Genomic DNA, 13,570 nt, shown 5'->3' with positions numbered 1-13,570 from the left:
CAAGGGACTGGAGCTACACTCTCCAGAAGTCCTTTACAAAACAACCTCCGACAGACGTTGTAACAGACATTGTAGACAGACATTGTAACCCCGGCCTACCCTGGAGAGTGGCCATGGTTCCTCAACTTCCATCTAACTTGTGAGGCAACTATACCCTACCAAGAGGGAGGTCTGAGAAATGCCACCCTGTACATTTCTAAAACACATCAAGACTAGGGATTTAACCCAAGCCAGTGAGAAGCAATTCTGCTCACAGCACCCCCTAATTCATGGGGGAAACAGAAACTAGGTTGCAAGCTGGGGTGGGGGTGGTGAGGCTGACCGGTGAGGGGCTCCAGTGCTGCACAGATGGAAGCTGAAGAGTTCTAATTAGCACAAAGCCTGCACCTTCCATTAATAGCTCACCACCAGCTCCTGGATGCCGCTGAAGGCAGGCGAGTTGGAATGTGTGAGGCTCACCTGTCCCCGGCTCATTAACAGACCCAGGGTGAGAATAGGGCTCTCCTGTGGAAGGACCAGCCCAAGCCAACCCCCATCCCTATCTAATTACAGGTCTGACTTCTGGGTCCACCTGAGGGGGAGAATGCTTAACCCAGGTCTGATAATCTTGGACACATGCTCAGCCAGGCCTCCAAGGAGTGTGCTCCCTCCAGACTTGAAATAAATTCTTTCTTTAAAAGTGCTGGCATACATTCCATTTATATGAAACCCTGGATAGGTATAACTGACAGGGACCTCAAAACGGGGGGGGGGGGGGCGGGAGCAGGCAGACTGGGAAGAATCAAGAGAGAAGTTTCTGGAAAAGGGGAACTGCTATCTTAGGTGTAAATTTATTTGTCAGAATTCATAGAACTGTATACCTAGAATCTATTTACAGATGAAAATCATGCCTCTAGCAATATTCATGTCCGTGTGTGTGTCCATGTGTCTGTGTGCGTGTGTGTGTGTGTCTCCTGCGCACATCTCACATATCCACCCAATCTGGTTGATGTGCAGGTTCACACCCTTTTCCAAGGGTCACAGTGGAGAAAGGGGGCAGAGCAGATGGGGAACTGGGGCTGTGCACATCTTACAAGGACCAAGGCCTCACTGGCCAAGTGGGTAAGAGGAATGTCTGAATTGAATCAATTAGCTGCAGAAAACTTCAGAAAAGAAGTGAGGCCCTTCATAAAAACAAAGCCCACTCCTTAATCCCCAAAGGCAATCCTCTCCCCCACTCCCATGGCCTTTCCTTGGTAAACAAAGAAATCCCCCTTCCACATCCACACCTCAATATTCATTATGAGCTGACGTCCGAGGCTGCATTCCAGCCTCCCAGAGCGCCCTAATGACTGGAAGCCCAATGGCAGATGCCTGAGGAGGGCTTCCCCTCTCCTTTCCACAGCTCTGCCCTTCTCCGGCAGTCGCTCTTTCTTCCCTCCTTCTCTTTCTTCTTTTCTTCAAATTACTGAGTAAGCAAGGCCCTAGCAAGCAAATCAAAGCAAAGACATCACTAACTCCACTTTGTTCATTTATTTTGACAAGTGCAGTTTAATTTTAATTATTTATGATAATACTTCATAGTAGCCGAGTAAATGTGCCGGGGTATATTTGGTAACATTAATGAAGTCTGCCTAATAGGGACCTTCACTCCAGCATCCAGCCTGGAGAGCTGCCTGCTGGAGAAGCAGGGTGAGACCATTGGTCTGTAGTGGGGTTTGCATTTTTTTTGGTGGGGGTGGGGAGAGGAGAGGAGAACTTAATGGGTTTGAGGATTAGCCAAGGGAAAATTAACCCGATTCCGAGAAGAGGCAAATAGTAAGCCCATAATCATGTGTAGATGCGGATTGTGTGTATTTAAACACACGCTTGGTGATAAGAAGGCCCAGGCGTGCACACATGCCACATGCATATTTACACATGAATCTCCAATGTGCAAATTAACAGAGGCTGGGAGAAATTAGGCTCTGGCCAATTAAAAATAGAAATAAAACCAGAAAATGTAATACATAGAGTTCTCTATCTCTCCAAAGTACCTTTCTTCTACATAGCAAATGCTTCAAGTAGGCAAACATAGGGCAGATTTGGGAAGATTGGGGAAGAATTTCTTCAGCGGGCGATGACATTAGAATGTTCCATTCAACACACAATGGAGATGATATGCAATTCTTTATGGACTCAATGTTCCTTTAAATAGGTCTGGACCAGGGATGTAGCTCAGTGGTAGAGCACTTGCCTAGCATTGAGCTGGTCTGGAGTTCCATCATAGTGTAAAAACAAAAAAACAATAGTGCTGACTCTTCACCTCTCCATGACTGTTAATATAAGGGTAGGATTCTGCATATCAGCAAAGCCTGTACATACACACCCATATAATGGGTATATTATTCACCATTTGGTGCAAACGCATAGGTTTCCAAGGCCTTTTGAGACAAGAGCAGTAAAGCGTTTACAAGTTGTGATACTTAAGGCATGGTACAATTAATGGTTGGTTTTTGAGACTGTAAAGAAAACTTTGGACACTCTTTTTATTTTATTTTTTCAAATACTGAGGACTTCTTGTTCCTTATCTCTGAAGTATCTGCTAGTGACCAAAGTAGTTTAAAGACATATCAAGGAATAGGTATGTTTTCTTGAGGCCAACTCTAGTACTGTCTCAGGACAAAGACCAGTTCTTTGAGGTAAGAACTATTAATTCCCTCGGCCATCTCTGATTTGTCTGTTTGTTGTGGTTTATTTTTCTGAATGATCCCAGCGGGGAAAGTGGGCCCCTTTCACAGGGAGGGTTAGCCAAAGAATCAGAAGTGGGAGACTCTTCTGGCACAGTGCTGGCATGCAGGGTCTCCAACCTGCCCGTTCCTAAAACACAGGTGCTCCTGAGGTCCCTCAAATCCCCTACTCTTCAAGCAGAGACGTGCTTTAGACGGTACAAGAGGATCAGTCCTAGGCACCTGGCTCCCAGATTTCTCCCCTGGCCCCAAACTCTTCCAACCTTTTTCCTTAAAGCTGTGACCTGGCTCTGGCGTGGGAAAGGCGGTTTGGAGCTTTTCACAAATCCACTATCCCCTTGAACCAAAACCAATTAGCCTGGCCCAAGGTCCTGTCATTGAGGCCCTGGCCCTCTTTTCAAACCCCTGCGGCTCAATTGCGGTGAGGGGCTGGCCAGTGAATGCAGGGACCACTTAAAGTGGCGCTTAAGCCGGACCGGGATGGAAGGAAGGAGCCAGCGCTATAGGAGCTGCGGCCGCCCATTCTCAGAGCCACTGACCAAGGTTTTGTTCCAGTCACAGCCCCCACCCCGGCTCCTCTGTTAACGACCTTCCTCTCTACAGTTTCCAGCTGTCTAGAGGAGAAATCAAAAGCTAGCTCTAGGAATCTGTGAGGCACCCTAGCTAGAAAGGACACCCCAGCTTTTGGGTCTTACCCCAACAAGTCCTGTCCTCGAAGGCATTAACCACGACAGAGCTTGTATCACTGTTATGCTTGATGTTGTTCTTGAATGTTGTCCTTGGGTGCACCTGAACAACCACCCATCTTCTGGATGGGAAAATGGACTTGCCTGAAATCATGGGACTTACACTTAGGGCAGTTTGGGAAAAGTTTTCTGGGACTCCTACTCTCTTAGGAAGAGAGAGAAGGGCCTTCGGACCAAGATGAGAAAGACTGTGGAGTGATCATCTCAGCTAATTAAAAAGCTGAACACAAGCCCAGGTAGCTCTCAAGATGGGGTCCACATCATCCGCATCCACATAGGGTCCAGAATGGAGCGTGTAAGGATAAAGCGCCAGAACCTTCCTTCAGCCTCTTACCTCTAGCTCGTTCCCAATTTCCTTTCACACTCTTCAAGTGGAGTGAAGACACCCTCCGTATTGGGTACCACTGCTAGGGGGTCTATAACCGTCGCCATGGTAATACGCATCCCACCCTAGGCCAAAGCTGATTGGCCATTTAATCCAGGGTGGAGGAAGGTAGGCTGGGCTCGAGTCTGGGTGGAAGAGGGGACAAGGACATCCCACCCCACGCGTGTGAGAAGCCGAGGAGAAAGAGAAGGCGATTAAAATGGCGCCGCAAGCCTCCAAAGGGCCGCTGTTCTGGGTGTAGACACCCGGATGGGAGAAAACCCAGCGGTTCTCCGGACCACTCCGGCTCTCGGGGGGGGGCCCTTGAGGGCGCATCAATCCGGGCAAGACTGTGCCGGGGCTCACGGCTGAGCGCTCCCCGCCCGGCTCCGCAGGCCGGCTTGCACGCTTCGGCCGGCCAGGAGCGCCAGCGCAGGCTTAGCGGGATCCGCGGACCCCGGGGCGCGGGGCTGCGCGTTGGGGGCGAGGGCGGGGCGGGCGGCGGCCGCGCCTCTAATCCCGGCGCTGCGTGTGGGAGCGGCGGGATCAGGGAATTAGCGCTGTAACTTCGGATTAGTAACGCTCGCTAAATGAGCGCCTAATTCCGACCCTTCATGCTTTTCAGCGTCGCACTGGGTCCTGGGAGGCCTCCTGGCCCGGCTGCTTCGTGCTCTGTTCCCATTTCCCGGGAGGTCCGACAGCGGTCGAGAACTCCCGAACCAGTCTAGAGCCAGCTTCTGGCCTCGCTGCACCGTGCGTTTCCGTGAGGACTGCGGATGCCAGCTTTCATTGGTCGGGTTGAGGCCCATATGGCCGGTATAGTTCAGTGTTGAAATTCTTTGGACAACGGAGGAAGAAGCCTTCGAAGCCTCCTTCTCAACGAGGGCTGTTCTCAACCCTGACCTGCCAAGTGGCCTACCGTGTGACCTTCTGCGACATGCTCCGCGTTTCTAGTTGTAAAATGAAAGGTGTTGACATCTTTGAGATCTCAACCAATTTAGGCTTCCAACTGTACTTTCAGCCGGCGCTTTCAGGACCCACAAGCCTTTTCTTATAGAAAGAGACTAGTTAGTGCAAGTTGGAGCAGTGTAACCCAAACTTGGGCAGTCAGGCCAGAGAACGCTCAACAAATGGGACAGGATGGGTGGGGGGGAGCAAAGGCTGAGGACCCTCCAAGCTCCCCAAGGAAGCCATAGGCTAGCTAGGGAGGTTGATAAGGAACACAATTTTAAGCCTGTGTCTCGGGCTCCAAGGGTCCTGGGTGGGATTTGAACATCTCTCTGTTAGGATAAAATGGATGGGCTGGCACCCCTGAAAACCTTTTGTGGTGGGTGTGAGATAAACTCTGTGAATCAGAATCAGCAGACCCATTCCATCACCACCACCACCACCTCCTCCCTTGAGGCCCTCATCTTTTCCCTAAAGTGCAAGGTTTGTATCAGCAGATTTCCCCCTTCATAGAAAGCAGTAAAAGTCCTGCACTGTCTCAGGCTAGGACTCTACCTCCATGGGACTCCTAATGGGGGGACTCCAGCCTGCCTGGACGGCAAAAGAACCAAAGGCGACACACATTTGAACTACACCTAAGACACAGTCGTGAAGCTATGTGACCACCTTGGTGTAGGAAGGACTGGCTCTTACAAAAATAGCAAAGGAGAGGGGCCAGGGAAGAGAAGGCTCTGAGTACCGGGGCAGGCTCTGGGGAAGCCCCAGCCCATCCGTGAGACGTGGAGGCAGGGAGTGCTGGGCAAGCAGGCTGAGAGAGCTGCTCTGCTTTCCTCAGAAATGAGGTCACCACCAGCACACAGGCTCCCAGGTGCACCAGGAAGGGGGAGCAAGCCCAGTAGATGCAGTTGGGGGGAGGGAGGCTCCTGGGTCCTCAAACACGCGAGTGACCCTTCACAGGCCTAAGAAACGGGAAGGAAAAGATGAAAGGACCTCGAACCCCTTCCTTCCACCCAATGAGTCCCTGAGAAGGAGGCACAGAGACAGCTGCTTTCCTGCCACCGCGTTTAATTTTGTCTAACATTCCAAGGCAATGCAGTGAAAAACTCTCCATCTACCGTATGGAAGCCACACCTTGCCCCTCCCCAGACCCAGGAGGTTCTCCTTTGTATCACTGAATTTATTTTTACTTTTACACAAGTCACCTTTTTGTTGTTAAGATAATTTTGCTAAGCAAAGGGTGTGGGGGGGGGGGAGGAACGGCTGGTAGGCACAAAGATGGAAAAAGATTTCTATTATCACAAGGGGGCTGGGCAGGTTCTGGATAGAGGCTGAGAGACCAATCTTATAAATAACTAAGGCAAGAGGCTCTTGGGATTGAACTGGGCCAAGATGGAGGTAAGGTGACCTAGGTAGTGCCCACCTCTGCACTTCTGCGCTGTGTGTGCTACTCCCTAAGGAGTAGGCCCTCACCCCCCAGATCTGCTTCCTTAATATGTTCAAGGAAAAGAAAGCGGGTCAAGTCAGGATGGTAGCACTAATCCTTCCCAGTCAATCTGCTAAAGCATGTATACACTGATATGTGCCTTAAAGAACCCCAAAAGACCCCAAGCCTTAAGGTATGTGAACTGACTTTGGATCCTTTCTTCCCTACACTTGATAGGGTCCATAGCTGGGTCTACATCCACCACGCGGGAGCCCTAATGGTTTCCTAAGTTGCAGGGGGCCCCAAACTTCAAGATAAGGAAAGAGTAAAGGGAGTGGCAGGAAGGAGAGGGACCTGAAGGCAGAGAAACCTCAAAGGGACCTTCCGCTCCTTGTGGGGCTAAGAACCACGGACACAGAACATTGGCACGCCCCACTCGCAGCGCCCAGCTAAGAGGGACCTGGAGCTTGAGTGGCCGGTGTGCAGCATTGGGTTGCCATGGGAACGGAATTCAGATTTTTTCCCCCAATTGCTTTTTTATTTGCTAGACATTGTAATACATCTTATGTTGCCATTTATTGGGGCGGGAAGGAGAGGAGCTCCAGAGAGCCTGGCTTCCCCCTTAACCAGTTGGGGAAGTTGGGGAGGCTCCGGCCCCAGCCGTCCGACCAGAACTATAGAGGTTTAGAGGATCTGGGCTACGTCTCTCCCGCCCAGCAGCCTGCTCTTGGTTTGTATGCAGGGCAGGGCCGGTCGGTCGGGGCGGGAGGCCCCCCGCCTAGGCCCCTTGCCATTGAGTACACTCCCCGCCAGTTCTGCTCCGCTTCACGCTGCACACAGACCCCCCAACTGCACACAAAGGCAGCTGCCAGAGCCGGTGAAAAGTGATCAAATTATCAAGAACTTGACCTCACCGAGGGGCGAAGCTCCAGCAACCCCCCAGCCGTATGCTAATGGTGCTCAGGGGCTGACTCGTCGAATAATTCGATAAAGGCTGCATTGTTAGCGGCAGGGCAGCCCCCTGCCCACCCTTTTACTCCCCCTACACACTGCCTACCGGTCTCTCTCTCTCTCTCCTCTCTCTCTCTCTCTCTCTCTCTCTCTCTCTCTCTCTCTCTCTCTCTCTCTCTCCCCCTTCCTCTCTCTCTCCCTTCCTCTCTCCCTTCCTCTCTCCGTTCTCTTTCTCATCGCATTTGCATCCCAAAATCCTAGTCTGCAGCTCAGGGCGTGGATTGTTCTAGCCTGATTTATGGGGTGAAGGCAAAGGCTGGCGCCTTCCCCGCCAGCGACCCCTCTGCAACCCCAGCCCGTTCCCTGCCCCCAACCCACTCCACTTCGGGGTTCCAGCCTCGGCGCTGGGAAATGGTGATGGGGGTGCAGGGACCGAGGAGGAGGTGAAGGGAATGCCTCCAGGACACGGCAAGTGTCCCCAGGAGAGCCGAGGTCGGATACCTGGTCCCGGCGTGGCCGCTCCGTCGAGCTGGAATCCCTGGGTGGCGTGGGCTTCTCTGGGCTCCTCTGGCTCCTGTGGCCAGGGCGGCCGGCCGGGCCATCGCACGCAGAAGTTGTGAGAGTCATTTCTACTTTCGGTTATCTAGCTTTATGACGGCTCTGTGGCACTCATACAGCTAGATAACCAAAGAGAGAAACGGGCCTCCCATTCGCCGGCACCGCTGCCGCGCTGTGGGCCCCACGTGCCGCCGCCGACCCGGCGCGGGGGCCTGAGCGGACTCCGCTCCCGCAGCCCCGGGCGCACGCGGAGAGCCAGAGGGGACCGACAGACACACAGACACACGGACTCCCGCCACCCGGATCGCCCAGCTCCCTTCCTCCCTCGCCCTCGCGATTTCTCCATCCCCAGTTCCCCGTCCAGTGCGTGCGCGGCCCGCTTCGACGCCGTCCCGGGGCGCACTCGGGTAACCGGCGCTCTGCGCTTGGGCAGCCTCGGGCGCCCTGGCGGCCCCCAGCGCACTGGACCATCAGCCCTCCTCTCGCAGGCTAATCGCCCCGCGGGGAAGTGACGTCAGTCGGGGGATCGGCCTATCACGGGCTTCCATTCAAATCCCAGCCCCCTTCCCGCGCTCGGCACCACCCAGCCTTACAATGGCCTCGGCGTTCACGGCTTCTGCGCCGCGAGGACAGGGGAGCGCCTCTTCTGCCCTCAGAAGCCTTAGGCCTGCTTGCTTGGATGCACACAGTCTGGCCTTTCTCTCAAACCTCTCTGACCTCCCAGCAACGTCTTAGGTGCCTGGCAGCCACCGCAGACCACCAGAGTTAGAGTTTGAGGGAAGAGGTTTAAGGTCGAGGTCTCTCCAAGGCAACCAAGTGAGCGCAGGAGAGGCTGCGAACCGGTCACTTTATCCTTAAGGTCTCTCTTCCTTTTTTTTCTTGCCCAGCACTGTACAGACACCGCGGTAGAGACTGGGGATTAAGGGAAGGAGTGGGTGTCTAGATCAATGTATCCCATATATATTGCCTGACTTGTAGGGATTCCCATGGCATGCTTCGCTCAAACCAGGTCCTAAATGTCGGCACCAGATTGTTAGCCCTTTCCCTCTGACCATTCCTAGTACAGCCAAGGATATGTAATCAATTGTGCCCCTGCGCCTTAAAGATATCCAAGGCCGTAATTGGGCTCCTATTCACCTCCCATAAAAATAATCAGCTCCTGCCATCTTTCTGCTCACAGCACACCCTAGCCCACTTACTCCAAGTGACTTTACAGGGCAAAAGAATTGACATTTTGAGGTTTCACAGTAGAATTGAGCCTGGCCACCAAACTGAAGTCCCGTCTCAGTCTCCTAAACGTGGTGGTTTAGAGGTTGCTCACCTGAAACCCATCCTGTCTTCCTTGCTCCTGTACACCCCTCCCACTATGAGCCCTGATTCACCCCCTTCACCCATTCCTGGGAGGCAAAGGATTAAATATGAAAAATTCGATATCTCCTTCCCCCCCCCCCAGTCATCCCTAGAAAGATCTTAAATCCAAGATCTAGAGATTGACTTAACAATAGAGTGGGGGTGGGGGGTAGCGGGTTCCAGGATTCCAGCAGTGACTATGAGGGAGTCCCAAAGACTCTCTGTGCTAAGGCATCCCCAAAGCAGCCCAGATTTGGTGGGGGTACTCATTCAGATCTGTTTTGGTGAGGCGGGGGGGGGGGCACCCCTTACACACTCTCCATCAGCAAATCCCATAAGGCTGGGTTCAAAGAATAGGCCCAAAGTGGGTGATTTGGAAGGGATCAGGGAATTTTTCTAAAGGTATCTAAAGCAGTCTCCCTTAAATGACACATCTGGATTTTTTTTGTTTAATACCAGGCTTTGGCACCACACCTCTGTACCCCGTGCTTGTTTTAGATTCGTCCTATTTTTTATCTTGACCCCAAATCCAAGGTGGGCTGCATCCCCACTGCCATCCCTGTCAGCCAGTGAGCAAGCCAGCTAGCAGTTACACACCTCTTTCCAAATGCCACCTCACAGACAAATCCTTGTCTCAGAAAAAGGACACAGGCTAGACTGAAAAGCATCAGAGAAACAGAGGGGCCGACCTACCGACAGCAAGGCCCAGGAAGGAACCTCGAATTTGGGCCTGCCTGGTTAATTCTAAAGGATTTTTCATAATTAGGAGGTGTCCCTTTCTTCTCCTCCTACAGCCTCTGGAATCTACACCCTCTTCCATTTAGCTGTGTGTCTGTCAGTGTGGGCGGCCTCCTGCGCTCTAGTCCTTCTGGGCCACCCTGAGCTTGGATGGGTGGAACTGAAGAGGCAGAGGGAACTGTGCAAGCACGATTCACCTGAAAGAGGGGGAGGGAGAAGAAAGAGGGGGAGTGGGGAGCAGGAGAGAGGGGAAAGAGAGAAGGAGCGTTCTCAGAGTGTGATTTAAGCAGGACGCTGCACAAAATGGCTCCTCGGCTGTGAGGTTCATGGTTATAGCACGCTGGAGCCCTGGCCTGAGAGCCTAGGGCTGGTTAGGAGTCTGGGAGAAAGACTAAAAAGCTTGATTTTGCTTTCTGTTCAGGTAAGGCAGGTTAGTGCCACCAAAGCCACATTTCTGTTGTCCTTTAGGAAACCATGTCCCTTGCCAAAGCAGGTGAGGCCAGCCAGGCAGAGGTTCCTACACCATGCTGGAGTGGGCTCTGTCTCCAGTGTCCGGGTGCATGAAGGTGTTATCAGCTCTCTCTCAGGAAGGAGGCCACAGTGAGTGTGGGCCTTGGGTCATCCATTGCTTGCCCTTTGGAGGATGTTCTGGTGGGACAGGGCAGTAGGTAGTCTCCTTGAGCTAGCAGCCACACCCATGTACAGGATGGGAAGCCTCCAGGTCAGACCCAGCAGGGACACATTGTTTGGGGCTGAGCCTACCCACGGAGGACCCAGCTGACTTTGGCTCTGATTGTCTTTTCATCTTCACACTGTACTCTGGGCCGGGTCTAAGTTCGCTACACTTCCTCCTATATCAATCTCTTGCCTCTAGCCTACTGTCCCTAAGTCCCAAGAAAGAGCTGGCAGTGGATCTAGAGCTAGAAAACCCATGGTTGCTGACAGGCCCTGGCCATGGTGCTGAGAACTGCCCACCCGGCATTTTTTTGTCTTCAGCAGTTCACCTAGCTCAGAAGTTCCTTGGTCTCCAAGTTGTGGTTTGAAACCTGAGTCCTAAGGGTGCCTACAGTAACTTAGAAAAGCAAGCATCCAGGGGGACGGCCAGCACTTAGACATCTCCACCAAAGGTTGGAGACTCCATTTTTCATACTCCTATTTTCATAAATCACCACAGAGGGACAAAAATCCTGCGCTGAGTTCCCATATCTGAATCTACAGAAACTATCCACATGTGCCCTAGAGCCCACTGAAACCTACCTTGCATTTTCTCCCACAGTCAGCTTATGAGGCCGCCCCCAAGGCTGGCATGTTACTTGTGCATGCAGATCTACATGCACAGTACAGGAGTGCTGTTGCGCCTGCTGGCAGGCATCCACTCCATGAACTCCACTTGCCTCGACTCCGTGCTTCTATTCCCTGTCGGTAGTTACTCCGCTTATGAGATAAGGGGTTCCGAGAAGGACAATTCACACCCTCACTCACAGTAGGGTGCAGATACCCTTGTCCTGCGACCAGGACCTTGCCCAGATCCTGAGGCTGGGAGCCTGGGGCTGGTGGAGCAAAGCAGATGCAGCCACTTGGCCTGCCATTCAGCCTGGCAGCAACGCTCCCTTTCATCCCCCTCTGGGCTGTAATTAGGACACAGAATCTCTAGCCACAGCCCAGGCTGATTCCAGGTGCCTCTTCCCCCTGGCAGCTTTTCTCTCCCATCCCTTCCTTGGGCTCAAGCTTTGATTAAGCTGATCTTCCTATTGTCTGGAGGCTTGAAGGGCTGTTCACAAGGAGACCCAGCTTTGGGTTACCACAGATGGAGCCAGTTCCCTGTACCCAGAGGGTACAGAGGCCTCCACACCTCCCCTCAAACACACATGGCCGATTGGACAGTATCTTCCTTTCTGTCTTTTAACCTGCCCACTTCCTCAACAGCTGAGGTGAAGGCAGGCAGCAGGGTGTGGGCTTTTCTAAACAGGGACCTCAAAATACCTTCCTCAAAATGCCAAGCCTTTCCCGTGACCAGCCAGTATTGCTCCTGGAGGCTCCTGAGGTGCACCCCTATGTCTGTGCCTACTTAACCTACCTCTGACCTCCCTTGACTGAAAGCCAGACCCTCAAACTCCAGACCCCCTTAAGAACCTATCACACACCCCCAATATGAAGAAGATTCAAAGAGGGTCTCTCTCCCCTTGAAGCCCAGCATCTGGCCTCTCTGCCACAATGGCTCAGAGATTGTATTTTTTTGGATGTCTTTGCTGCTCCAGAGATTTGGCCTGGAGCCTCTCCTTGCTAGAGCCAGCTGCCTCCTTCCTGTGACACCCTACCACCCAAGCTTCTCCCAGAGATGACCCTAAACAGCCTCAAGCTCCATCCATGGTTCCCTTGTTCTTCTCAGCTCAAAGCTAGACTGGAGGGAGTGTCAGAGACGCCCACAGACAGCTCCAAAAGGCCTGCCCCAAAGCATGGAGTGGAGTACTGAAAGGAGGGCTCTCCCAACTTCCTATTTAAAAGGGGAAAAAGACGTCACAAATCTTGCTTAGAGTGGGTGCTATGTGTTTCATTTTTCTCAAAAAAATTTTTTTCCAGGAAGCCACTTTGTAGGTTATTTGTGTGTTGGTGTGTGTGTGTGTGGGGGGGGAGCGGTGAGGGATAAGAAGGCAGAAGAAAGTCACGGGTAGGACTTAGGGAGGGGACTCCCTGAAACCTCTTTCAGAAACATTCTTTCCCTCAAACCTCTCTCTCTCTACCTCCCCACAACTTCCATCGGACCTCTCACCCTGTCCCTTTCTGAACACCGCAGGCGCGTCTCATCTCGCTATCCCAAGACCCTTGACCTTGGTCTTGAAGATTTGCGGGAGATGCCTGAGCTCTGACCCACAATTAGAGCTTAACCCCCAACCCCCCTGTAGTCAAGAAAAGCCCTGAGCCCTTGAGATGTTCAAGAGGGACCCACAGAGATACCCCAGGCCCCTGAACCAGTCCAGCCGGCTCCCTGACACTGTCTTAGTGGAGACTACCAACCTGACGCCCTAGCCCCTCTCTTCTAGCCCGGCCGAGACGCAGAAGGCAGTGACACTTACGGACCCGGGAGGGGGCCGGGGCCCCACGAGGCGACGGCGGGGGTGGGGCGGTTGTGGTGATGGTGGTTCGGCCGCCCGGGATCAGGCGAGTCTCCAGGCTCAGGCCCAGCTCCGGCCGCCCTCCAAGCGCCGCTGACCGCACGGTCGCGTGGCCGAGAGCTGCTGGAGGCAGGCGCGGCGGCGGTGGCGCGGGGGTTCCTGGCGGCGCGCCGCTTCTCCCGGCTCTGAGCGGCTCAGCGCCGCCTTCTCGGGCGGGCACGGCCCGCAGTGACGTCAGCGCGGCTCCCCCCCGCCCCCCCTGGCTTCACTCGGACCAGTGCGGAACCGAGAGGCGGAGGCAGGAGACGAGGGGCGCCCTGCCCTGCGACCCGGCCCAGCCTGCCCGCGCCCAGCTTGCATCCGAACAGCCCTCCCCGCAAACGCCCCGCTCCACTGGGTTCACCCAGAGCCACCAACCACCTGGGAAGTGGTGACAAGCAGAGGGCTGGAAGCCTCACAGGCAGCTCCAAGCCCAGGGATCCAGGATGCTCGGGGAAGAATGGAGAGCCTAGGATTTGAGGGACGTCTGCGCTCTGGATGCAATGGGGGCATTTGATCTTTTCACACACACAAGTGTTGGCTGAGGGAACCCACGAGGGATTGGCTGGTTTGGTGGTCGCAATGAGGGCTCGGAAGGGATTCTTTAGCTCGCAGGAACGTGTTTCGTTGAC

At 53.5% G+C, this 13,570-nt stretch overlaps 1 long non-coding RNA gene and 2 other non-coding genes across 5 annotated transcripts in view; 1 reads left to right on the top strand and 2 right to left on the bottom strand.

Annotated features, from left to right (window-relative positions):
- Mir9-3hg (Mir9-3 host gene) overlaps positions 1 to 13,085 on the bottom strand; it is a 34,378-nt gene extending 21,293 nt beyond the window's left edge. For all 3 annotated transcript variants that reach the window (NR_040311.1, NR_040314.1, NR_040313.1), the window contains exon 1: positions 12,861 to 13,085. This is a non-coding gene — a long non-coding RNA (Mir9-3 host gene). The remainder of the gene's footprint in view (positions 1 to 12,860) is intronic.
- Mir9-3 (microRNA 9-3) lies at positions 7,758 to 7,847 on the bottom strand. The gene has a single exon (NR_029818.1). It is a non-coding gene; the product is annotated as a microRNA 9-3 (primary transcript).
- Positions 7,775 to 7,832, top strand: Gm51285 (predicted gene, 51285). The gene has a single exon (NR_162809.1). It is a non-coding gene; the product is annotated as a predicted gene, 51285 (primary transcript).
- Positions 13,086 to 13,570: the final 485 nt, after the last annotated feature.

The sequence above is a fragment of the Mus musculus genome, chromosome 7 (genome assembly GCF_000001635.26).
Source record: "Mus musculus strain C57BL/6J chromosome 7, GRCm38.p6 C57BL/6J".
NCBI classification, from domain to species: domain Eukaryota; kingdom Metazoa; phylum Chordata; class Mammalia; order Rodentia; family Muridae; genus Mus; species Mus musculus.
This window is presented reverse-complemented; position numbering and strand designations above follow the sequence as displayed.